This window comes from Pleurodeles waltl, chromosome 12 (genome assembly GCF_031143425.1).
Source record: "Pleurodeles waltl isolate 20211129_DDA chromosome 12, aPleWal1.hap1.20221129, whole genome shotgun sequence".
Lineage (NCBI taxonomy): Eukaryota > Metazoa > Chordata > Amphibia > Caudata > Salamandridae > Pleurodeles > Pleurodeles waltl.
In genome coordinates this window covers 80,081,010-80,107,955 of record NC_090451.1, presented here as the reverse complement: position 1 = coordinate 80,107,955, position 26,946 = coordinate 80,081,010, and positions in this window count along the sequence as shown.

Below are 26,946 nucleotides of genomic sequence, written 5' to 3'. Positions count from 1 at the left end.
TCCCTGGTGCCGGCCTTGGAGGCTGTCACTAAAGCGAGCGTTCCGAACGCTAAGGCATTACATCCACACTGGATTCAATCAATGGGCAACGTCTCTGACCGCCACTGATGTCGATTATGTATTTGACCCAAGACTTCAGACACAAGAATTTCTCCAGTATGAACAGGAGTACCCCGCTCCTCTAAATATCTTGCCACTAGACAGTTATAATACTATCATTTATACTGACGGATCAGCACAACCGGCTGTAGGTATAAGACATCAATACTCGGCAGCTTGCGCAGCCGTGTGCGGAATGATGGAAGATGGAGTTTTCCACCCTCACAATACCTACACGCAGACCTAAGGGGACTGCACAGCCCACTTGGCTGAGCTTAAGGCTCTCTTTCTAGCGCTCGAACATGCTGAGGCAGGAAGCCAGACTTTGATAGTCTGTGATTCATATTACTGCGTCCAGTCATACAATGAATATCTCAATCATTGGAAACTGAACGGGTTTAGGGATTCTAAAGGGAACACCATTAAACACAAAATGTTGTGGGGAAGGGTGGCTGATCTTAAGGATAAGCTACCATGTGTCCATGTAGTTCATACATTAGGACACCAACATGTAGGATGACACGTTGCCGGCAATACATTGGCTGATGAAGCGGCCAAAGCATCAATAGCTACGGCTTCTGTGGCTGCAGTGACTCGTTCTCGGACGAGATTGGATAATGAGATACTGATTGCCGTTAAAGCTTCGGCTGCAGGCAAGACCCTTCCGAAAGGGTACCCTACAAACTATACTTACCGTATCAGTGCACAGAATGTTGCTTATACAATAATTCCTGGGGTTGGAGATCGAGTGACCCCCAATGAAGACCAGCGATTAGAGTTGATTACAGCCGCACATGAGGGTGTCGCTTCTGCACATGCTGGTATACAGGCCATAATAACAATTCTACAGCAACGATACTGGTGGCCTGGTCTATGCAGACGAACTAAGCAGTATGTCATTTGCTGTGACATTTGCCAGCAGATTAAGGGCTCTAATATCAAACGCCCTCCGCAGACATCCCTCTTAGTGTCAGACAAGCCACTTCATTGTGGTCTCTTACAACCTGATGGTGCATACAAATACATTCTAGTGCCCGTGGATTCCTGTTCTAGATTCCTGTGGGTATGGCCACAGCGGTCGGCTGACGCCCGGACTGTTATAAAAGATTTGCTGATCTTTATCTGTACATATGCAGTTGCAGCATTCCATTCGGACCAGAGCCCTGCATTTGCCTCTAAGGCATTTAGGGACACCATGGGGACGATGGGTGTTGAACTCCATTACTCCTCACCATACCATCCCGAGGGAAATTCGGTCGCGGAGAGGCGGAATCGTGATCTAAAGCAGTCCTTAACAGCTCGAGTATTAGGTTCAGGCCGCAGTTGGTTACACCACCTATATGGGGTCCAGAGAGCACTGAATAATCTGCCAAGACGGTCCTTGGGGGGAAAGTCTCCCTATGAGGTTCTCTTTGGGATACCTATGTATGTCCCCGATCTTGATGCCCCTGGTATGGTGGCAGCAGAAACACCATTTGACATAAAAGAACGTCTCACTGTTTTACAGGAGCTTCAACAATTTTGTGATGATAAATCATCTGCAAGTGCTGCCACCTTAGGAATAAGGGAATTGGCGAAAACATCGACTGGCTGGATTCCTAACGTTGGGGATCTGGTTCGTGAGAAGATCGCTGTGAAAAAGGAGTTTGTCCATCATACAGAGCACCTGTACCAGTCTTGGGAATAAAAGGCACCAGGACTGTCATCCTACCACCACTGTCTGGTTCTAAATCGAACAGATTCATCTCCATTGATGACATCAAATTACACCATGTGGCCGATTCTCCACAGTAGACCAGGAGGTCCCTTGGGTGGTTCCCGATTCCCTCTCACTACCCAACAGGACATCCATCTACATAGTAGGATGAACATCACTGCTACTGACTATGCAACTATGTCAACTGCTGTTCCAGACACTTCCTCGACCATGGGGAGGGCGGAAAATGAACTTTGTTGGTTCCAGTCACATCTTCGGTGACGACCCAGCTTCAAGATTTGCCTGTATTTTACACGAACACTTTCACGACTAATGACGTTGTCTATCAAGAACCTCCACGAGCTGTGGATCAGAATTCAGCGGGTCCTGTGTTTGCAGAGACTTCCTCTGGCTATTTCATTGACATTGATGATTTTTCTTCGGAAACATCCTCAACTGTGTCCGACAAACTTTCAAAAAGTAGTAAGCTGTATTGATGGCTTAAAAAGAACTATTTGATTTACCCATGGAACTATCTATGGTTCTGTTTGACATTTATTGCATTATTTTTATGGATTGGTTTTGTGACTTGTTTTCTTTTTGCTGATTAATGGTCAATATATTCCTGATCGCTCCTCTGTGGAGCCTGTTGATGAAATTTTAACACCACATCATTCTTCACATAAGGTCCGACGAGATTTGTCCCCTGTCAATATTACAGCTATACCTATTACTGATGGGATTGTGTGGGACAAAGTTCCATTCGATATATACGGGCCTACAGAGATTATTCAGATGCCATACGTGTTCAAGATTTCAATGTCTGATGTTATTACACCTAATGTTGTCTCTGATGATTGGGATGTCCAAACAGTTGATTCCATGCTAGCTGAAATGAAGGACTATTCCGCTTTTGGAAGTGATGATGTATATGATTATACAAAGAATTATGGGGAAAATGTTCTGCTATAACAATTGGGGACATCACTACCTACACCGTGAAACTAGATATAGGCCTCTATTGAACTACACACAGTGGGAACACTGTTCGACACCACAGGTGGGGAGTCCAAAGTATTACAGCGATAAATTTACATACTTTTCCGGGCATGATACAAAAAAAGCAGAGTCGTATTATTTTAAAATACCTCCAGCACAAATTAGAAAACTTTTGCTAACAGATACGAAACTGATTTATTCAGATCCCTTTGTTTCCCGGCTCTCGCTTGAGGGTTACGAATATTGGAAAAGCACTATTGATTTGAAAAGTGTATGGGGAACACAAGATTGGCAGATATAGGGTAGGAAAGCTTTGTTTCAGGCATGCCTGATTCCTGTACAAATGATTTTCTTAACTGACACTATTGAGCAGACATCCTGTCTGGGGTTAGCAAAAATTAAAGACCTGAACACGCACAGTATCCCTACTCCGACAAAACTTAGAGACTGGCAACACTTTCTTAATGTCTCAGAAGACAGGCTAGATGCAATGGTTAAGGCTGGTACCTATAATTCTTTACTTTCCAGTCTCGGCGGGTGGTTGGTATGGCCCACCGACACTGATGAGTGTCAAAAGCGTTTCTTGAACTCTTCAGGGTTTTTTTCAATTAACAGGAATGACCCTCGCTTTCTATCAGGTCAACATACAGGTATAATTACAACATACAGTGTGGGGAAGCTGTGCCAGCAGTGGGTGCAGACAAAGACGTTAACAGCGGTTAAGAAACACCTGAACACTCTTTCTGACAGTATATACTTACAGGATTTCCTGTTAGGTCCTAGAAAACAGCGCTCAAAACGGTTTTTATATGCTATGTACAATGAAATTTGGAAACTTTCCCAGATTGAGGCTGCTGCACGTTTAAGGCAACTAGATAAGGAAAAATTGGAAAAAACATTAGCTGTTGTTGACAATGGCATGAACACGCTGTCCAACAGGATTTATTCACTATCAAATATAGTGTTGTCTGCTATTGATATCACTCAGACAGACTTGTCCCGGTTATATCATGGGCAAACACAGTTATGTTCCATCATGCAGCTAGGTTGGATGTTGCAGACACTGAAAAATGGCCACATTGAAATATATTAATGGGAGTGAATTCTTCACTGCTTTTAATTTTTCCAGGGAACAAGAGACAATGGCTAAAAGGGAGGCTAGTTTCACCCTGCTTCAAGTAGAGAAATTAGATAAGTTGCCCTTCACGGTAGCAGAGAGTCCTTCAACTATCTGGCTCTTACACAGCATTATTAATTTACCGATTTCGACCTTTCGTTTCTTGAGCTGCCTGAAACATCTTGCAGTGGGACGATATGAGCAACTAGGAGATAGCTTTATTAAGGAAGAGTGGGAGCTGCCCTTTGACTATAGATGTCTGAACGGTGAAAGGGAGGTCTTTCTTAGCGGAAGCGAATGTGAGACTGCTGTTCGTCATTCTATGATATGCAAACAGGTGTCTCTTCACGGTCTTTGTAATGCGGGGGTCGCGAATTTGGCCTGTTTTCTGAAGGGTACTCCCATCCAGTATTTCATGTACTTTACAATGGCAGTTATGTGGTACTGAACGATCAAAGCTGTTGCGGCATGCGACCTGGAATTGCCTACGCAATCTCAGTCACGAAGGTCGTTACGTGTTGTGGACATGTTTTGTTTCCCCCCACACGAGAGATAAAAGTATCTGACATGTGGCCCCACATAGATACTATTAATGTGAACTATGACAAGTTGAGTAGGCTAAAGGCGCTATTGTTTCAGAAACAGGTCGCCTTGACATCCGCAAAAGAGACGTATGCTCTCCAGATTGCGAGATCATCAGCCGAGATACAATCCCTTATAAATACCGATTTCCCGAAACACTTTGGAGAGCTGGTATCCAGAATATTCAATGCTTCAAGCACCACTGGGATTGTTCATTTCTTTAAGGCTGTCGGGTCTGGTTTCGTGTCCATCTTCCAGACTGTCTTCGGAGTCATCCCATCAGCCATCCATTCTCTCTTTTCAAGTGTGTTTGGTGGCTTTCCAATTATTTTGGCTTTAATTCTTCTGATTTGCGGTGGTTGTTTCTTTCCAGCAACGCAGAGCAATGGAGCCGCTCCCGCCAACTCCACTGTGCCGTGAGCGCATGGTTCGGATCTTCGGTGCACCTTTGCTGGTGGAACTGGAGCTTGACTGGTCGTTGTCATTCCGGCCACTTCTCTGGTGTGTAAAACCAGTCTTCCGCTGTATATGGTGTCTCTTTGAACATCTACCTATGGTCTGTCTTGCTGTTGCACCGACATCTCCTGTGGACCACGAACTGCTGATGTCCCCGATGAGGGTTCATACACGGTCATGCCCCTTGATACTGAGGTTGCTCCGCGAGGCCACTTATGAGCCTTCCGTTATAAGATCTACCATGGATGAGGACACTGCAGCAAGTATCGATGCACCGGGAAATATGGCTCACTTCTGCTCTGTGGATCCGTTTGTCCGCCCAGCACTAGACTTAATTTCGGACGATGTTGACTCATTTTTGAGGTCCTTGACTGGTGACTTCGATGACAATCTTCAAGATCATGCGTATAACACATAATTTGATGAATTGACTTGCCATTCCCGATTCCAAATTATGCAATTAAAATAGACGTTTGCTGTACTTGTCATAGTTGATATTACCATCTTTGTATGTATTTTTAGACAGATTTGTTTTAACATGTTTTAGCATATGCAGAATTTTTTTATTATTGGCTTGTTTTATTAGCTTGTTTTTGCTTTTCGCTTTTAATTCAGAAGCAGCTTTTAGCATTTGGGTTCCTATACCTTCATCATACCTGTTACGGCAATGGGGAGAGTGTAGTGAATCCTAGTTCGTTTTAATGGGATAGCAGGAGTTAGCTTAGCCGCTGGCTTGTAGACTCGTGCCCCCGTCACCTAGTGACTTTTATCCTACTTAGCTTGCTCTGTCTTAGCCCATTTAATTATTTATTTCTTCTAAGATGGCTGCCTTCTTTATAATTAGGCCACTTGTTATGAGTTTCATTATCAGTGCCACCGTGCCAAGGCGTCAAGATCAAGCACATAAGACAAACAAACAGTAGGTGTTCACACTTAGGGATTTTCCCTCTCTATACTTTCGAGGGATTGTTGATATTAATTGCCGTCCCAAGCATGCCTGTTATCTATTGTTTTGGAATACACCTACGTCAGGGGACCTTGTAGATCTGTATAAATACATCACACTTTAGACAGATAATCAGAGGGATTCCGACCAGAGGGCATCGCCACCATCGCTGAAACCAATGCTGCAGTCATCTTGACGCTGACCCAGTCTTCGTGTCCCTGCGGAGTCTGAGATAGAGACCTCATTCCAAGGTAACGAGGGTTGGGGGCTCCTCTCATGGACACGGCTTTGGCAGATTAGGTTTAGCAAACCCAGCTCTCCTTTAGGTAGGAGATTAGGCCTATTCTTATTAGGGCATGTTCCATCTTATATATACATATATATATTTCTTTCATATATTGCAAAATGGTGGGGGTCTTCATAACAATGACTCTTCTTCACAATACTGTTACTTGGTATATTCATTATCCTAATCATTGCAGTTCATGCAACTTATCGCAGATTGCAGTTATGTTAAATAAAAACTATTATAACTTCACTGCATCTGTATTATTACCTTTGTTTGTATGAGACATAATATATCTGTGAGAAAAGGGTAATCTCCGTTTAACCACGACATTCCCTGAGATATCTTATTTCTGAGTCCATGCGTAAACGACTGCCATAAATCACCTTTTACGATAGTGTTTCTGGTGAGGTGCTGCTAGTGAGCCGGTAAGGTTTGGACAACAGTTGCAACTAGTTGTAGGAAAGACTTAGTCAACTACAAACTAAAGTACTGTCATCCTGAGACCAGCAGTCTTGCTCAGAGCAAGAATCCAAACTACGACAATACATAGGTTACTACCTATGTATAGCGTCACAATGGTAACTCCGAACATGGCCATGTAACATGTCTAAGATCATGGAATTGTCCCCCCAATACCATTCTGGTATTGGGGCGACAATTCCATGATTCCCTGGGTCTCTAGCACAGAACCCGGGCGCTGCCAAACTGCCTTTCCAGGGTTTCCACTGCAGCTGCTGCTGCTGCCAAACCCTCAGACAGGATTCTGCCCTCCTGAGGTCTGGGCAGCCCCAGCCCAGGAAGGCAGAACAAAGTATTTAATCTGAGAGAGAGTGTTACACCCTCTCCCTTTGGAAATAGGTGTGAAGGGCTGGGGAGGAGTAGCCTCCGCCAGCCTCTGGAAATGCTTTGATGGGCAGAGACGGTGCCCATCTCTGGTTCAGGGATCCCCCAGCCCTGCTCTGGCACGAAACTGGACAAAGGAAAGGGGAGTGACCACTCCCCTGACCAGTACCTCCCAGGGGAGGTGCCCAGAGCTCCTCCAGTGTGTCCCAGACCTCTGCCATCTTGGATTCTGAGGTGTTGTGGGCACACTGGACTGCTCTGAGTGACCAGTGCCAGCAGGTGACATCAGAGACCCCCTCTGATAGGCTCTTACCTGTCTTGGTAGCCAATCCTCCTTTCTTGGTAGCCAAACCTCCTTTTCTGACTATTTAGGGTCTCTCCTCTGGGTATTCTTCAGATAACGAATGCAAGAGCTCACCAGAGTTCCTCTGCACTTCCCTCTTCGACTTCTGCCAAGGATCGACCGCTGACTGCTCCAGGACGCCTGCAAAACCGCAACAAAGTAGCAAGACGACTACCAGCAACATTGTAGCGCCTAATCCTGCCGGCTTTCTCGACTGTTCCCTGGTGGTGCATGCTCTGAGGGTCATCTGCCTTCACCCTGCACTGGAAGCCAAGAAGAAATCTCCTGTGGGTCGACGGAATCTTCCCCCTGCTAACGCAGGCACCAAAAGACTGCATCACCGGTCCTCTGGGTCCCCTCTCATCCTGACGAGCGTGGTTCCTGGAACACAGGAACTCTATCCAAGTGACTCCCACAGTCCAGTGATCCTTCAGTCCAAGTTTGGTGGAGGTAAGTCCTTGCCTCCCCAAGCTAGACTGCAAACCTGTGCACTGCGTGATTTGCAGCTGCTCCAGCTTCTGTGCACTTCTCCAAAGATTCCTTTGTGCACAGCCTAGCCTGGGTCCCCAGCACTCCATCCTGCAGTGCTCAACCCTCTGAGTTGGACTCCGATGTCATGGGACCCTCCTTTGTGACTCTGAGCCAGCTCCGGTTCACAAATCTTCTAAGTGCCTGCTCCGGTACTTCTGCGGGTGCTGCCTGCTTCTGTGGGGGTTCTCTGAGTTGCTGAGTGCCCCTCTTTCTCCTCCTCCAAGGGGCGACATCCTGGTCCTTCCTGGTCCCCAGCAGCACCCAAAAACCTCTACCAGGACCCTTGCAGCTAGCAAGGCTTGTTTGCGGTATTTCTGCATAGGAACACTTCTGCAACCTTCAGCACGCCGTGGGACATCTTCCATCCAAAGGAGAAGTTCCTAGCTCTCTTCGTTGTTGCAGAATCCTAAGCTTCTTCCATCCAGAGGCAGCTTCCTTGCACCTTCATCTGGGGTTTTCTGGGCTACTGCCCCCCCTGGACACTATCGCGACTCGTGGACTTGGTCCCCTTGCCTTGCAGGTCCTCAGGTCCAGGAATCCGTCTTCAGTGCTTTGCTGGTGTTTGTGGTTCTTGCAGAATCCCCCTATCATGACTATTGTGTCCTATTAGGGTAGTAGGTGTACTTTACTCCTACTTTTCAGGGTCTTGGGGTGGGGTATCTTGGACACCCTGACTGTTTTCTTACAGTCCCAGCGACCCTCTACAAGCTCCCATAGGTCTGGGGTCCATTCGTGATTCGCATTCCACTTTTGGAGTATATGGTTTGTGTTGCCCCTAGACCTATGTTCACCTATTGTAATCCTACACTGTTTGCATTACTTTTCTTACTATTACTTACCTGTTTTGGGTTTGTGTACATATAACTTGTGTATATTACTTACCTTCTAACTGAGAGTACTCACTGAGATACTTGTGGCATATTGTCACAAAAATAAAGTACCTTTATTTTAAGTAACTCTGTGTATTGTGTTTTCTTATGTTCTTGTGCTATATGGTATAAGTGGTATAGTAGGAGCTTTGCATGTCTCCTAGTTCAGCCTAAGCTTTGCCATAGCTACCTTCTATCAGCCTAAGCTGCTAGAAACACCTCTGTTCTACTAAAAGGGATAACTGGACCTGGCACAGGGTGTGAGTACCACAAGGTACCCACTATAAGCCAGGCCAGCCTCCTACATGGAAAAACTCTCTATCCTTTTGAGTCACTACCACTCTCCTAATGGCACCAGGTCTAGGGTCTCTGGCCTCAGTCAATCAGAGTCCCTCCGCCCAATAGGTCCTGTGGGAGCCACTGATTTCTCCCTTTTCCTGCTCCTGCTCATTGTAGTCTTGACTTTTTATGGAAGGCAGGCAGTCCTCCTGGGTTTCTGAAGGCTCTGCTACAGGAAGAGTCATCTTTTTAGGCAGAGTCCGTCGAGATCAGCAGGCAGGCTGGTGGGGTTGGTACCAGGTCAGCTGCTGCTTCTTTTCCTCTTCCACAGGTGCGACTCCTCTGTGTCCTTTTCTTCGTAGGTCGTCAGGATCCAAGTTATCGGGTTCGGGGAAGGGGCACCTAAATACTTAATTTAGGGGCGTTACAGGGAGTGCCAGGGGTAGCCAATGGCCTGACCACCTTTAGGGTTACTACACCCTTTCTATGATCATTTCCATTGAAAGTGGGCACATCCTAACCCTAGAGACCTTATTCCTTCCAAACAAAGATGGAGGAATTTAAGAAGTGGTGTCCACTTCAGATCGTCCACCTTGGGGGTGGGACTGGTGTGAAGTGGGCACACCTCCTAATTTGCCAAACTTACCGCCTGTTCTGCCACCAAAAATGGGGTCAGTACAGGTGGATCAGTCATCTCCTCCATTTGGAGAGACCCAGGACGCATTTCAAAGGTGACCAGGTGTAAGGAAATGGCTCCCTGTTGCAGTTACCCCCCACTTTTTGCCTGATACTGATGCTGACTTGACTGAGAAGTGTGCTGGGACCCTGCTAACCAGGCCCCAGCACCAGTGTTCTTTCACCTAAAATGTACCATTGTCTCCACAATTGGCACAACCCTGGCACCTAGGTACGTCCCTTGTAACTGGTACCCCTGGTACCAAGGGCCCTGATGCCAGAGAAGGTCTCTAAGGGCTGCAGCATGTCTTATGCCACCCTAGGGACCCCTCACTCAGCACAGACACACTGCTTGTCAGCTTGTGTGTTCTGGTGGGGAGAAAATGACTAAGTCGACATGGCACTCCCCTCAGGGTGCCATGCCAACCTCACACTGCCTGTAGCATAGGTAAGTCACCCCTCTAGCAGGCCTTACAGCCCTAAGGCAGGGTGCACTATACCACAGGTGAGGGCATAGGTGCATGAGCACTATGCCCCTACAGTGTCTAAGCAAAACCTTAGACATTGTAAGTGCAGGGTAGCCATAAGAGTATATGGTCTGGGAGTCTGTCAAAAACGAACTCCACAGCTCCATAATGGCTACACTATATACTGGGAAGTTTGGTATCAAACTTCTCAGAATAATAAACCTACACTGATGCCAGTGTTGGATTTATTAAAAAATGCACACAGAGGGCATCTTAGAGATGCCCCCTGTATTTTCCCCAATTGTTCAGTGCAGGACTGACTGGTCTGTGCCAGCCTGCTGCTGAGAGACGAGTTTCTGACCCCATGTGGTGAGGGCCTTTGTGCTCTCTGAGGACAGAAACAAAAGCCTGCTCTGGGTGGAGGTGCTTCACACCTCTCCCCTGCAGGAAATGTAACACCTAGCAGTGAGCCTCAAAGGCTCAGGCTTCGTGTTACAATGCCCCAGGGCACTCCAGCTAGTGGAGATGCCCGCCCCATGGACACAGCCCCCACTTTTGGCGGCAAGTCCAGGGGAGATAATGAGAAAAACAAGGAGGAGTCACCCACCAGTCAGGACAGCCCCTAAGGTGTCCTGAGCTGAGGTGACCCCTGCCTTTAGAAATCCTCCATCTTGATTTTGGAGGATTCCCCCAATAGGAATAGAGATGTGCCCCCCTCCCCTCAGGGAGGAGGCACAAAGAGGGTGTAGCCACCCTCAAGGACAGTAGCCATTGGCTACTGCCCTCCCAGACCTAAACACACCCCTAAATTCAGTATTTAGGGGCTCCCAGAACCTAGGAAATCAGATTCCTGCAACCTGAAGACGAAGAAGGACTGCTGACCTGAAGCCCTGCAGAGAAGACGGAGACACCAACTGCTTTGGCCCAGCCCTACCGGCCTGTCTCCCCACTTCAAGAAAAACTGCAACAGCGACGCGTCCCCCAGGGTCCAGCGACCTCTGAAGCCTCAGAGGACTACCCTGCATCTAAAAGGACCAAGAACTCCAGAGGACAGCGGCCCTGTTCCACAAAGACTGCAACTTTGCAACAAAGAAGCAACTTTTAAAGACCACACGTTTCCCGCCGGAAGCGTGAGACTTTCCACTCTGCACCCAACGCCCCCGGCTCGACCTGCGGAGAAACAACACTACAGGGAGGACTCCCCGGCGACTGCGACCCTGTGATTAGCCAGAGTTGACCCCCTTGAGCCCCCCCCAGCGACGCCTGCAGAGGGAATCCAGAGGCTCCCACTGACCGCGACTGCCTGTTTCTAAGAACCAGACGCCTGGTAAAGACACTGCACCCGCAGCCCCCAGGACCTGAAGGATCCGACCTCCAGTGCAGAAGCGACCCCCAGGTGGCCCTCTCCCTTGCCCAGGTGGTGGCTACCCTGAGGAGCCCCCCCCTTGCCTGCCTGCTTCGCTGAAGAGACCCCTGGGTCTCCCATTGAACTCTATTACAAACCTGACGCCTGTTTGCACTCTGCACCCGGCCGCCCCCGTGCCGCTGAGGGTGTATTTTCTGTGCTGACTTGTGTCCCCCCCGGTGCCCTACAAAACCCCCCTGGTCTGCCCTCCGAAGTCGCGTGTACTTACCTGCTGGCAGACTGGAACCGGGGTACCCCCTTCTCCATTGAAGCCTATGCGTTTTGGGCACCACTTTAACCTATGCACCTGACCGGCCCTGAGCTGCTGGTGTGGTAACTTTGGGGTTGCCCTGAACTCCCAACGGTGGGCTACCTTGGACCCAACTTTGAACCCTGTAGGTCTTTTACTTACCTGCAAAACTAACCAATACTTACCTCCCCCAGGAACTGTTGAAATTTGCAGTGTCTAGTTTTAAAATAGCTTATTGCCATTTTTGCCAAAACTGTACATGCTATTTTGCTGATTCAAAGTTCCTATGATACCTGAGTGAAGTACCTCTTGTTTAAAGTATTGATTGTAAATCTTGAACCTGTGGTTCTTAAAATAAACTAAGAAAATATATTTATCTATACAAAAACCTATTGACCTGGAATTGTCTTTGAGTGTGTGTTCCTCATTTATTGCCTGTGTGTGTACAACAAATGCTTAACCCTACCCTCTGATAAGCCTACTGCTCGACCACACTACCACAAAATAGAGCATTAGAATTATCTCTTTTTGCCACTATCTTACCTCTAAGGGTAACCCTTGGACTCTGTGCATGCTATTTCTTACTTTGAAATAGTACATACAGAGCCAACTTCCTACATTGGTGGATCAGCGGTGGGGTACAAGACTTTGCATTTGCTGGACTACTCAGCCAATACCTGATCACACGACTAAATTCCAAAAAGTGTCATTAGAAACTGATTTTAGAAATTTTAGCTATTTTTCTAAATTTTTTAAAGTCCTGCTAGGGCCTTGTGTTAGTCCCTGTTAGCATTTCTTTTAGAGTTTAAAAGTTTTATAAAAGTTTGAATTAAGTTCTAGAGATAGTTTTAGATTCTTAAAAATTATTCCAACTTTTAGAAACATAGGTGGTCATTACAACCCTGGCGGACGGTGTTAAAGGAGCGGTAATACCGCAAACAGGCCGGCGGTCAAAAAAAGGGAATCATGACCCTGGCGGAAACCACCAACAAAGACACCCACTTTAACACTCCGACCGCCACGGCGGTACAGACAAGCAGCACGGCAGTTACCACCAACAGACAGGCGGGAGACAATGTACCGCCCACACTATTACAACCCGCCAATCCGCCACCTTTTCCGGGGCGGATGCACCGCGGATAAAAACACGGCGGAAACAGCTTTTGCTATGGGAAACCGCTCACCTCAACACATCCCACGAGGAAGGAGGACACCATGGGGCCCGAATTACAAATCCTACCTGCCCTTGTTTTTCTGCTCCTTTACGATCAACAGCTACGTAGGCGCAGAAGATACCGGTGAGTACTGCACCTACGACACAGGGGAGGCAAAAGTTAGGGGGACACCCACCAAACACCCCCACCCTCGCATATCACAACATGCACACCAATGCAGTCACAAAAATCACAAGAACAACCCACAATACCCCCGGAAGAATGCAAAGACAATGCGAAAATCGGGCAAACATTGTAATGTGCCAATATACATGTCATACAAAAATATACAGATATACCTATCTCAAAATCACTCTTATTTACACATACAATCCGAGAAGTAGTGCAGATATGTACACAACAATGTCCATGCACCAACAGTCCAAAAAAGCATGGGCGAGGCCCACAATAGATACCTGACCAAAATCGGAGAGAACACTGCCGGGGCATCAGATAGAAACACTACAGGCACCTCAGGGGGAAGTGAAGGGGGGGATCCTCAGCCAGATGAATGCGAAGCCAGATCCACGACGGGGCTCTATGCCCATTGATATATCCTGGGTAGTGCAAAGCCACAGTCTCTCAAGTCACTACAGTGGGTGGTTTGCCCACTGTGCCATCCTGGGGAGTGCAAAGCCACAGTCTCTCAAGTAGATGCAGGTCTCCACTGGTTCTGGAGGGGGACTGGTGCCCAAACTGGATGAGTCTCCACGTGAAAGTACCTGTCCTGTCACTGTCCCAGCTGCACATGGGATAAGAATGCCTGATGTGGCGGTCCATTCATTCCTAGACGGTGCATGCCCTGTTCAGCGGTGCTTTGCCATGGCGGTCTTTGCCCTGTTCAGCGGTGCTTTGCCATGGCGTTTCAGGACTGTTCAGCGGTGCTTTGCCATGGCGGTCTTTGCCCTGTTCAGCGGTGCTTTGCCATGGCGGTCTTTGCCTTGTTCAGCGGTGCTTTGCCATGGCGGTCTTTGCCCTGTTCAGCGGTGCTTTGCCATGGCGGTCTTTGCCCTGTTCAGCGGTGCTTTGCCATGGCGGTCTTTGCCCTGTTCAGCAGTGCTTTGCCATGGCGGTCTTTGCCCTGTTCAGCGGTGCTTTGCCATGGCGGCTCTGATACAGACATTGGTGTGTGGCATGACGTTCCATCATTGACCAGCAGGGCTGTGGCATCCTGGCCCCTCCTGGGCTGTGACTCCGGCGGTGGTCTCCTGACCAGTGACGATACTTGTGCCCTCCTGGGCAATGACTCTGGCGGTGGTCTCTGGACCAGTGACGAGACTTGGGCCCTCCTGGGCTGTGACTCTGGCGGTGGTCTCTGGACCAGTGATGAGACTTGTGCCCTCCTGGGCTGTGACTCTGGTGGTGGTCTCTGGACCAGTGACGATACTTGGGCCCTCCTGGGCTGTGACTCTGGCGGTGGTCTCTGGACCAGTGACGAGACTTGTGCCCTCCTGGGCTGTGACTCTGGCAGTGGTCTCTAGACCAGTGACGACGGTGCTGGCGGTTGTGTCTGGACCGCCGGATATGATGCCGCACTTCTCCGCCGTGACACTCACAACAGGCTGGGCAGACTTCCTCTGGACCTTCTCCACCTTTGTTGGAGTTACAGCTGACTCACCAATCGCCTTCGATCCCATGTCACTTGTTGTCCCACCAGGAGTCTTAAGACGGTCCCGTCGTCCACTCTCCATTTTCTGAGCCTTTACAGGGGGTGGGCTGCTACTGCCTTGGCTCCGGGTCCTACTGCCTGCCCTGGTGGCCGGTGCACTCCAAAAACCTGGAACACGCACCACTGGTACTGGAGCCTTTTTGGCTGAGGTGCTACGACGGGACTGATGAATTGGAGGGGGGGGGGGGCAAAAAGGTCAATTTGACAGAGGGACAGTTTCTGACGAACACTGGGATGGGTAGCTGGAGGGGGTCTGGGAGTGGAGGAAGAGGAGGTGGTTGTAGGAGGTGTCACTTTAGCTGTTTTGGGTGCAGGTGCAGGTACTGGAGGCTGTCGTGAGGTGGATGGATGTTGGGTGAGTGATTGGCGGCGTTTGGGTACTTTGGGAGGGGGCGTCACAGACACATTGGGAGAGGACACAGGGGACGTGTAAATGGCAGTGGAGGTGGTGAGTGCAGGTTAGCGGATTGTGGTGCTGGGTGTCCTGGTGCGAGTCCTAGTGCCTGTAGATGTGGTGCATGCAGGTGTGTGTGTGTAGACGAGACTGGGAGGGAGGAGGGAGAAGAGGAGGAGGGGGACACAGTGGAGACAGTGGATGTTGCTGTGTCTGTAAGTGGGTGAGGCTTGCGTGAGTGCCTGTGGTGTGTGTGGTGCCTATGTTTGCTTGAGCTACTTGTGTGTGTTGACTTGTCTGCATGCTGGTCTGTAGGTGTGCTTGGAATGGGCTGGGGTACAGGAGATTGGGTCTGGGTGGAGGAAGTTGGAGGGGGGAGGCTAGACACAGGGACAATGGCTGCCATCAGTGCTGAGGCCAGAGATTGCAGGGTTCGCTGAAGGACAGCCTGACCAGAATGAATGCCCTCCAGGAATGCATTACTGTGTTGCAACTCCCTCTCTACACCCTGGATGGCATTCACAATGGTAGACTGCCCAACAGTGAGTGACCTGAGGAGGTCAATGGCCTCCTCACTGAGGGCAGCAGGGGTGACAGGGGCAGGGCCTGAGGTGCCTGGGGCGAAGGTGATGCCCACCCTCCTGGGTGAGCGGGCACGGGGCGAAGGCTGAGGGGCTGCTGGGAGGGCGGTGCTGGTAGGGGGGATGGCGGCTGTACCTGTAGAAGTGGGGCGCACAGGTGGTGCCGCCACCACAGGGGAGCTCCCATCGGCGGACGAGTCCGTGTTGCTGGTTTGTGATCCGGTGGCCGACGTGAAGCTCCCTTCGCCCTCCGTCCCACTGGTGCATTCAGAGTCTGTGGTGTGGCCCTCCATGGCCATGTGGGATGCAGCTCCCTCGTGCTCCGGTGCCACTGTACCTCAGCCTGATGATGCTGATGTACAAAAGGACAGGGAGAGCAGGAAAAGGGGGGGGAGACAGAACAAAGTGTTTTAGTGCATGGCATGCCGCTACCGTTGGCAGACAAGACAGACGCAGCAGCCCCATGCACAACGCCGTTCTCCTGCCCTCTGCACATGCAATTTCATGGATATGGGCTACATGGCAATGCTGGAAATCTGCGCACATGGATGCCACAGGGGCAACTATATCTCAACTTGGCACTCTGCTGAGGTGGGGTTGAGTGCCACATGGCCTACATAACGGAGGGGCCTTGCCTGCCTAACTCGCCCTGGCCCAGGGACACCCACAGCCCACCTCCCCCACCCAGACCCCTCCACTGCACGCTAACTCCGCTGAATGAGGTTGTACTCACCCCCTTGTGTCTGCTGTGATGTCCTCAAGCGCCCATCCAACTCCGGGTAGGCCACCGCCAGGATCCGGAACATCAGGGGGGTCATGGTGTGACGGGCACCCCTCCCACGTTGGGAGGCCATCCCCAGCTGAACCTCCGCCGTCTTCTTGCTGCAGCGGCAGATGTCCTCCCATCTCTTACGGCAGTGGGTGCCCCGTCTCTGGTGGGCCCCCAGGGTCCGGACCTCCTTGGCGATGGCACGCCAAATGTCCCTCTTCTGGTGGGCGCTGACCTACATGACATGCACAAGGAAAGAGGAACAGTCATTACCAACTGCACCGTCAATGTGAGTGGCCCCCTCCCTACTCTGGCCATGTGGCCCATTCATTCCCATGCATAAGTGTTCTATGTATTCAGCCCCCTTCCCTCTTCCACCCAACCCTCTCCACCCAGGCCTAGCCAATACAACGTGCTCCCTGTGTACTAACCTGTTGGTCTGGAGGACCGTAGGGTAGCGTGTACTGGGGGAGGACCCCCATCCACAAGTTTCTCCAACTCCTGTGCAGTGAAGGCAGGGGCCCTTTCCCCAGACGCAGCAGCCATCGTCGCTTCCAGACCGAGGTCACAGCAGCACTAGCAGTGTAGGTCCTCTCCTGTCGAAGGTCAGGTATCTAGTGAGTGAACAGATAGAAAATGGCAGTGACGTCCGCGGCGGTGCGCATCATCATCGCCAGCGCACCTGTTCATTGGCTCCTGAGACCCATAGGGTCCAATGTTAACCAATGCAGCATTGCGCCGCGGTCTACGACCACCTACTGCGACGGTGTGCAACGCCAGCGCAGTTACCCCACAATCCCATTGTCCCAGTTGTGAGGTCAGGCAGCCGCCATTTCAGGGGCCCACATGGCTTCATTTACTACTGCGTCACGCATAGCTAGGCCTATACTCAACACACATACAGGAAGGCTTTTTTGTCTGGTGTAGTCTTGTGTGTAACTGTGGGTACATACCTGGAGGAATATTGACTGGTTCTTCGCTGTTGTCCTTCTTAGGCACCGTCAGCTGGGACATATGAGAAGATGGCGTAATCCTCCGGTGTACCGACCGCTGGTGGACCTGTTGACAATGGAAGAAAGACATATCATCGTCACCTACCGGTTTGACCGTGCCACAATCCAGGAACTATGTACCCAGTTGGAGCCAGACCTGATGTCACCAATCCGCCATCCCACAGGAATCCCCCCTGACGTGCAGGTGCTGTCAGTGCTCCATTTCCTTGCAAGTGGGTCATTTCAGACAACAGTGGCCATGGCATCAGGGATGTCCCAGCCTATGTTTTCCAACGTGCTGTCCAGAGTGTTGTCTGCCCTGCTGAAACACGTAAGGAGATACATCATTTTCCCTGAGGTTGAGGATTTGCCTACAGTGAAAGGTGACTTCTATGCCCTTGGACATATCCCCAACGTCATAGGTGCCATTGATGGGACCCATGTAGCTCTGGTCCCCCCCGCAGAGTTATCATTCCATGAATGTCCAGATGGTCTGTTTGGCAGACCAGTACATCTCGCAGGTAAATGCAATGTTCCCTGGCTCTGTGCATGACGCATACATCCTGCGGAATAGCAGCATCCCTGATATGATGGGTCAACTCCAGAGGCACCGGGTATGGCTATTGGGGGACTCTGGTTACCCCAACCTTTCGTGGCTATTGACCCCAGTGAGGAATCCCAGGACCAGGGCAGAGGAACGGTACAATGATGCCCATGGGCGGACTAGGAGGGTAATCGAACGCACCTTCGGCCTTCTTAAGGCCAGGTTCAGGTGCCTCCATATGAAAGGTGGATCCCTATTCTACTCACCGAAGAAGGTGTGCGACATCATCATCGCCTGCTCCATAATTTGGCATTGCGACGCCAGGTGCCTTTTCTGCAGGAGGATGATCCAGATGACGGTGTTGTGGCAGCTGTGGAGCCTGTGGATCCAGTGGACAGTGATGAGGATGAAGCTGAGGATGAAGGAAACGATAACAGGGAGTCAGTCATACAGCAATATTTCCAGTGACACACAGGTGAGAACATTTTCTGGTTTAACATTACATTAACTTTCACACGTCTACCTCTATCCTGTACCTACATTTCACTCACTATTTGTTAATTGAGTTGTACCCTTCCATTTCAGTTTCACAAGTGTGGTAACCTACGTGTCAACTGCTTACATCCATCAAGGGCTTGTGATGTGTGACATTGGTATGTTACCCTTACAATGGGTAACCCATTATGACACTGTAATTGATAATACAAAGTTCCAAATCATAGACTGACTCAAGTTTTTTTGGCTTTCAAGGGTGTTTATTTAAGTGCTAAAAAAAATCTAGGAAGGTTGTAAAATGGTGATGGGTGATGGTGGAGGAATGTCCATGGCAGAGTCCAGTCTATTCGTCTCACAGGTGCACTGCCCATCTGGGCATTGGAAGTGGAGCTGGGGCAGTTCCTATCTGGACAAGGTGACAAAGTGGGACAGTGAGGGGACAATCAGGGTGGTCTTATTTCCTGGCGTGGGTCTTGCCATCTTGCTCTGTCCTGTTCCTGGATCTCAAGGACCGCTTGCGTGGTGGCTGTCCGTCTGCAGGGGATGGGGTGCTGGTGTGTTGGTCCTGTGGCAGGGCATCCTGTCCACTAGCGCCGGCGGAGGTGGTGGGCAGTTCGTCGTCCTGGCTAGTGTCAGGGGCCCCTTGGAGTGCCACTGTGTCCCTCAAGGTCTTTTGAATGTCCGTCAGCACCCCTACGATGGTGCCCAGGGCGGAGCTGATGGTCCTGAGCTCCTCCCTGAACCCCAAATACAGTTCGTCCTGCAGACGCAGGGTCTCCTGCAACTTGTCCAGGACCGTGGCCATCGTCTTCTGGGAGTGGTGGTATGCTCCCATGATGGAGGATAGGGCCTCGTGGAGAGTTGGTTCCCTTGGCCTGTCCTCCCTCTGTCGCACAGCAGCCCTCCCAGTTCCCCGGTGTTCCTGTGCCTCTGTCCCCTGGTCCGTGTGCCCACTACCACTGCCCCCAGGTCCCTGTTGTTGTTGGGGTGGTGGGTTAGCCTGGGTGCCCTGTAGTAGTGGACACACCGCTGATTGACCTGTCCTGGGTAGGGAGGTTTGGGCCCGCTGGGTGGGTGCTGTGCTGGTGTTACCAGAGGGTGGCAGCTCGGTGTTGGGCTGTGGCTGGGCAAGGGGAACGACTGTCCTGAGGCCCACGATGGTCCGGGCTGGTCATCAGGATCCAGTGGGGCAGAGCTGCTGTCGTCACTGTGGGCCTCTTCTGGGGGTGGAGTGGTGTTGTCTGGACCCTCTGGTGTGGTGACGTTCCTTCGGGTTCCTGCAGGGGTATAGGCATATGATTATTGCATGTGTGTGTGTAATAGTGTGCAATGGTTGGGTGTGCTTGATCCCCAGTGCAGGCATTCCTGTGTGGGGGCTTTTGTGGTGATGGTTGGGGGGGTGTTCTGGGTATGTGCATTGGGCATGCTTTAGTGAGGGGTGCCCATGCTTAGTTGTGTCATGCAGGGCTTGGTGTTGGGATGGGTGCTTGGTGTCATGGGTAGATTGGTGAGGATTTGGGGTGATAGGGGAGGGTGTGAGGGTGGGGGTGTGTGATAGCATGCAGGTAGGGTGGGGGATGTGATGGTTAAGATTTGACTTACCAGTGTCCCATCCTCCACCGAATCCTCCGAGGCCCTCAGGATGCAAGATGGTCAGGACTTGCTCCTCCCATGTTGTTAGTTGTGGGGGAGGAGGTGGGGGTCCGCCGCCAGTCCGCTGCACCGCGATGTTGTGCCTGGAGACCGTTGAACGCACCTTCCCCCGTAGGTCGTTCCACCTCTTCCTGATGTCCTCCCTATTTCTTGGGTGCTGTCCCACTGCGTTGACCCTGTCCACTATTCTGCGCCATAGCTCCATCTTCCTGGCTATTGATGTGTGCTGTACCTGTGAGCCAAATAGTTGTGGCTCTACCCGTAGGATTTCCTCCACCATGACCCTGAGCTCCTCCTCGGAGAAGCGGGGGTGTCTTTGGCGTGACATGGGGTGTTATGTGTGATGTGTGGGGTGGTGTATGTGTTGATGAGTGTAGTGGTATGTGGTGTTTTGTGCGTGGATGTTGTGCGGATGATGGTGTTGTGTGCCTCTGTGTGTTGGGGTTGTCAATTGCTGTGCTGTCTCTCTGGCCTTCTCTCAGAATTTCTGGTTGTAGGGGTTTGTGGGTGATGTGGGTGTGTGTTTTATATTGTACTGGGTGTGTGGGAGTGGTGTGTGTATGTGTATCAGGTGTGTGTATTTGGAATTGTCCAATGTGGTGGTGTTTTGGAGATGTGTGTGTATTTTGAGCGCGGCGGTGTGTACCACCAATGGAATACCGCGGTTGAAAGACCGCCGCGTGGATTCGTGTGTCGTAATAGCATGGGCGTGTTTCTGTTGCCGTGGAGGATTTGTTACCGCCAGTTTATCGCTGACCTTTGGTGTGGCGGTGTTGTGTGGGTGTCTGAATTTCGGTGGATTCCGTGATGTGTGTAATAATAGCTGTGGCGGTCTACCGCGGTCGCGGCGGTGTATTGGCGGTCTTCTGCACTGCGGTAAGCGCCTTATACCGCCAATGTTGTAATGACCACCATAATGTCTAATGCAGAAGAGATAGTGATGGAACTCAACGTCACCCCTTACCTGCATCTTAGGATGTCAGAGTTAAGGTCTCTCTGCAAAACCAAAAAGATTAAAACTGGTTCAAACCCTACCAAAGTACAGCTCCAGGAGCTTTTGGCTGAGTTTGCTAAGAACAACCCCTCTGAGGATACCTTCTCAGAGGAGAAAGCTAGTGAAGTGGAGGATTTCTCACCCCCACTCCTATTTAGGGAGAACAGGGTCCCTCAAACCCTGTCGCCACAAGTGATAGTCAGAGATGCTGTTTCTCTCACAGGAGAGTCGAGCAACTCTGGAAGCATTGAGGGCAGTCTCAATGAAGAGGACCTCCTGCTAGCCAGGATGGCCAAAAGATTGGCTTTAGAGAGACAGCTCCTAGCCATAGAAAGGGAAAGACAAGAGATGGGTTTTAGTCCCATCAATGGTGGCAGCAACATAAATAGGGTCAGAGATTCTCCTGACATGTTGAAAATCCCAAAAGGGATTGTAACTAAATATGAAGATGGTGATGACATCACCAAATGGTTCACAGCGGGAAACGTCCTTTATGCCGAAGTTTTTATAACAAAGTCGTGGTTAACGAAAGCGGAACAACGCTTTCTTTAACCACAACTTCGTTATTTTGTGCCTTAACTACGCATGTCCTGAACAACGAACATGCATGGTTAAGGTACAAACAAGGGAGTCGGCTAAGGAGGACGACGCAGATGACGAGGGGATGACTAAGGTAAGTGGGGGGTTTTAGGTTTTGGGGAGGGGGTGGGGGGTCAGGGGGTTTTAGGTTTTGGGGTGGGGTTGGGGGGGTGGGGCGTTTTTGGTTTTGGGGAGGGGGTGGGGGGTCCGGGGGTTTTTGGTTTTGGGGTTGGGGCATTTTTGGTTTTGGGGAGGGGGTGGGGGGTCGGGGGTCAGGCGTTTTTGGTTTTGGGGAGGGGGTGGGGCGTTTTTGGGGAGGGGGTGGGGGGTCAGGGGGTTTTAGGTTTTGGGGTAGGGTTGGGGCGTTTTTGGTTTTGGGGAGGGGCCGGGGGTCAGGGGGTTTTAGGTTTTGGGGCGGGGTTGGGGGGGTGGGGTGTTTTTGGTTTTGGGGAGGGGGTGGGGGGTCAGGGGGTTTTAGGTTTTGGGGTGGGGTTAGGGGGTGGGGCGTTTTTGGTTTTGGGGAGGGGGTGGGGGGTCAGGGGGTTTTAGGTTTTGGGGTGGGGTTGGGGGGGTGGGGCGTTTTTGGTTTTGGGGAGGGGTGGGTGGTCAGGGGGTTTTAGGTTTTGGGGAGGGGTGGGGGGTCAGGGGGTTTTAGGTTTTGGGGTGGGGTTGGGGTGAGGGATGCAGGATGCAGGATCAATGGGGTGAGGGATGCAGGATGCAGGATCAATGGTGCCTATTAGTAATGCTTTTATCAGGAATGCCTTTACAACGAAATATCGTTGTTAAGGCATTCGTGGTAAAGGCATTATTAGTAGCAACGAGGTCGGTGTTCCGACCTCGTTGTTAAGGCACTCGTTTCGGAAGTCGGTGTTCCGTCGTACAAACGTTCACAGCTTTTGAGAGGGCTTGTGCAACCAGAAAAGTAAACAGATCTCACTGGGGTACTCTCCTTTGGGAAATGTTCACTGGAAAGTGTAGGGATAGACTCCTCACACTCTCTGGTAAAGATGCAGAATCTTATGACCTCATGAAGGGAACCCTGATTGAGAGCTTTGGATTCTCCACTGAGGAGTACAGGATTAGGTTCAGGGGGGCTCAAAAATCCTCGAGCCAGACCTGGGTTGATTTTGTAGCCTACTCAGTGAAAACACTGGATGGTTGGGTAACTGGAAATGAAGTGCATGACTATGTTGGGCTTTATAATTTGTTTATGAAAGAACACATTTTAAGTAACTGCTTCAATGAAAAGTTGCATCAGTATCTGGTAGACCTAGGTCTAATTTCTCCCCAAGAATTGGGAAAGAAGGCAGACCACTGGGTCAAGACTAGGGTAACCAAAACTTCCACTGGGGGTGACCAAAAGAAAGGGGTTACAAAGCCTCCCCAGGAGAAAGCGGGTGACACTAGAAACAAAGAGAAAGAGTCCTCTGTAGGGCCCCAAAAACCAGACCAGGTGGGTGGGCCCCAAGACACAACCCAAAACAAAGGTGGGTACCAGGGTAAGAACTGGAATGCCACTAAGACATGGTGCCAAAACTGTAGACAGACAGGGCACCACACCAAGGACACTTCTTGTCCCAAAAACAAACCCCCTAGCAAAATCCCAGGGGTGACCAGTGTAGCCATTGGGGATGACTCCTCAGATGAGGAGGTCTTCGTAGCCTTCAACTGGAAAAAGGGCCCAACAGGTGAGTTGGAGATTCCAGAGGGATGTAGACACTTCCACCACCTACTGGTGAATGGAATCCCAGCCACTGCCCTGAGAGACACTTGTGCCAGTCAACTATTGTGCATGACAGGCTGGTGTTCTCAAACCAGTACATCCCAGGTGAGACTGCCAGAGTAAGAGTTAGCCCAGACAGGGTCACTGTTAGGCCTGTGGCTTTTGTGCCCATAGAAGTGGGTGGGACTTTTAGCTGGAGAAGGGTGGTAGTCAGTACAGACCTCCCCCTTGATTGTCTCCTTGGAAATGACTACCCAGAGGTTAGTCAGAGCCCAAGAGAGGAACTGGTCCAGTGCCAGTCAGAGCCCAAGGACTCTGGAGGTGCTACCCCTGCAGTAACTGCAAGTAGGCCCCAGAAGAAAAAGAAAGGAAAATAGAATAGGAAAGGTGGACAACCTTTAGCCAGGGTTCCAGCAAGCCAAGGAGATTCTGCTCCAGTAGGGGAGAACTCCAAAAAATGGCACTGGTAAAGTACAACCTGACCCACAAGAAGTCCTGGCTAGTCAGGCAACTGTTAAACCTGAGTGGGTGGCTCCTCAGTTAACAGAAGAAAGAGTGGAAGAAGGGTGTTTACTACAAGATGTGGTAACCACCCACTCTTACACAGCAGACAGGCACCCTGAACCCAAAGAAGCCTGTAACTTAGCTCCTTCCCTTGCAGGTGAAGAGTTAAAGGTGTGGTTCTGGGCACTGACAGCTGTCAGTGGCCTCTGCTGGGTGTTAGCCTTTATGGCTGCACTATCCTTGGCATGGTGGTCTGACCCCATGCCAAATAGCAAGTTAGGCCCCCTGACCCTGTTGGTCCTGGTGGGGTTACTCCAGCTCTGGGTAACCTCTTTGGGTAAGCTAGGTGTGACCCTGGCTAAAATAAGATTACCAAAGGTGGATACCTCTAACCCCAAAATAGAGAGAATGGGTGAAGACATTAAAGGCACAGACAAGATGCAAGTCAGACTAGGTCCTATCACTGTGTGTAGGAAGTTGGCTCTGTATGCACTATTTCAAAGTAAGGAATAGTATGCACAGAGTCCAAGGGTTCCCCTTAGAGGTACGATAGTGGCAAAAAGAGATAATACTAATGCTCTATTTTGTGGTAGTGTGGTCGAGCAGTAGGCTTATCAAAGGAGTAGTGTTAAGCATTTGTTGTACATACCCAAGCAATAAATGAGGAACACACACTCAGAGACAATTCCAGGCCAATAGGTTTTCGTATAGAAAAATATCTTTTCTTAGTTTATTTTAAGAACCACAGGTTCAAATTTACATGTAATACTTTAAATTAAAGGTATTGCAGGTAGGTACTTTAGGAACTTTGAATTAGCAAAATAGCATATACAGTTTTTACATAAATCACATATAGCTATTTTAAAACTAGACAGTGCAATTTTCAACAGTTCCTGGGGGGAGTAAGAGTTTGTTAGTTTTTGCAGGTAAGTAAACCACCTACGGGGTTCAACTTTGGGTCCAAGGTAGCCCACCGTTGGGGGTTCAGAGCAACCCCCAAGCTACCACACCAGCAGCTCAGGGCCGGTCAGGTGCAGAGGTCAAAGTGGTGCCCAAAACGCATAGGCTTCAATGGAGAAGGGGGTGCCCCGGCTCCAGTCTGCCAGCAGGTAAGTACCCGCGTCTTCGGAGGGCAGACCAGGGGGGTTTTGTAGGGCACCGGGGGGGACACAACTCTACACAGAAAGTACACCCTCAGCAGCACGGGGCGGCCGGGTGCAGTGTGCAAACACGCGTCGGGTTTTCAATAGGTTTCAATGGGAGACCAAGGGGTCTCTTCAGCGATGCAGGCAAGGGGGGGGGCTCCTCGGGGTAGCCACCACCTGGGCAAGGGAGAGGGCCTCCTAGGGGTCACTCCTGCACTAGAGTTCCGATCTTTCATGTCCTGGGGGCTGCGGGTGCAGAGTCTTTACCAGGCGTCGGATCTTAGAAGCAGGCAGTCGCGGTCAGGGGGAGCCTCGGGATTCCCTCTGCAGGCGTCGCTGTGGGGGCTCAGGGGGGTCAACTCTGGCTACCCACGGTCTCGCAGTCGCCGGGGAGTCCTCCCTGAAGTGTTTGTTCTCCACAAGTCGAGCCGGGGGCGTTGGGTGCAGAGTAGCAAGTCTCACGCTTCCGGCGGGAAACGCAGGTTGTTTTAAAGTTGCTCCTTTGTTACAAAGTTGCAGTCTTGGTTGAACAGAGCCGCTGTCCTCAGGAGTTCTTGGTCCTTCTAGAGCAGGGCAGTCCTCTGAGGATTCAGAAGTCGCTGGTCCCTGGGGAAAGCGTCGCTGGAGCAGTGTCTTTAGAAGGGGGGGTGGGAGGCCGGTAGAGCTGGGGCCAAAGCAGTTGGTGTCTCCGTCTTCTCTGCGGGGTTTTTCAGCTTAGCAGTCCTCTTCTTCTTAGGTTGCAGGAATCTGAGTTCCTTGGTTCTGGGGAGCCCTTAAATACTAAATTTAAGGGCGTGTTTAGGTCTGGGGGGTTAGTAGCCAATGGCTACTAGCCCTAAGGGTGGGTGGGTGGGTCTTTGTGCCTCCTCCCAAGGGGAGGGGGGCACATTCCTATCCCTATTGGGGGAATCCTCCATCTGAAAGATGGAGGATTTCTAAAAGTCAGAGTCACCTCAGCTTAGGACACCTTAGGGGCTGTCCTGACTGGCCAGTGACTCCTCCTTGTTTTTCTCATTATCTCCTCCGGCCTTGCCGCCAAAAGTGGGGCCGTGGCCGGAGGGGGCGGGCAACTCCACTAGCTAGAGTGCCCTGTGGTGCTGTAACAAAGGGGGTGAGCCTTTGAGGCTCACCGCCAGGTGTTACAGTTCCTGCAGGGGGAGGTGTGAAGCACCTCCACCCAGTTCAGGCTTTGTTACTAGCCATAGAGTGACAAAGGCACTCTCCCCATGTGGCCAGCAACATGTCTCTAGTGTGGCAGGCTGCTAAAACCAGTCAGCCTACACGGATAGTCGGTTAAGGTTTCAGGGGGCACCTCTAAGGTGCCCTCTGGGGTGTATGTCACAATAAAATGTACAGTGGCATCAGTGTGCATTTATTGTGCTGAGAAGTTTGATACCAAACTTCCCAGTTTTCAGTGTAGCCATTATGGTGCTGTGGAGTTCGTGCATGACAGACTCCCAGACCATATCTAAGGTTTTGCTTAGACACTGTAGGGGCACAGTGCTCATGCACTGGTGCCCTCACCTATAGTATAGTGCACCCTGCCTTAGGGCTGTCAGGCCTGCTAGAGGGGTGACTTATCTATACTGCATAGGCAGTGTGAGGTTGGCACGGCACCCTGAGGGGAGTGCCATGTCGACTTAGTCTTTTTATCCCCACTAGCACACACAAGCTGGCAAGCAGTGTGTCTGTGCTGAGTGAGGGGTCTCTAGGGTGGCATAGGATATGCTGCAGCCCTTAGAGACCTTCCCTGGCATCAGGGCCCTTGGTACCAGGGGTACCAGTTACAAGGGACTTACCTGGATGCCAGGGTGTGCCAATTGTGGAAACAAAAGTACAGG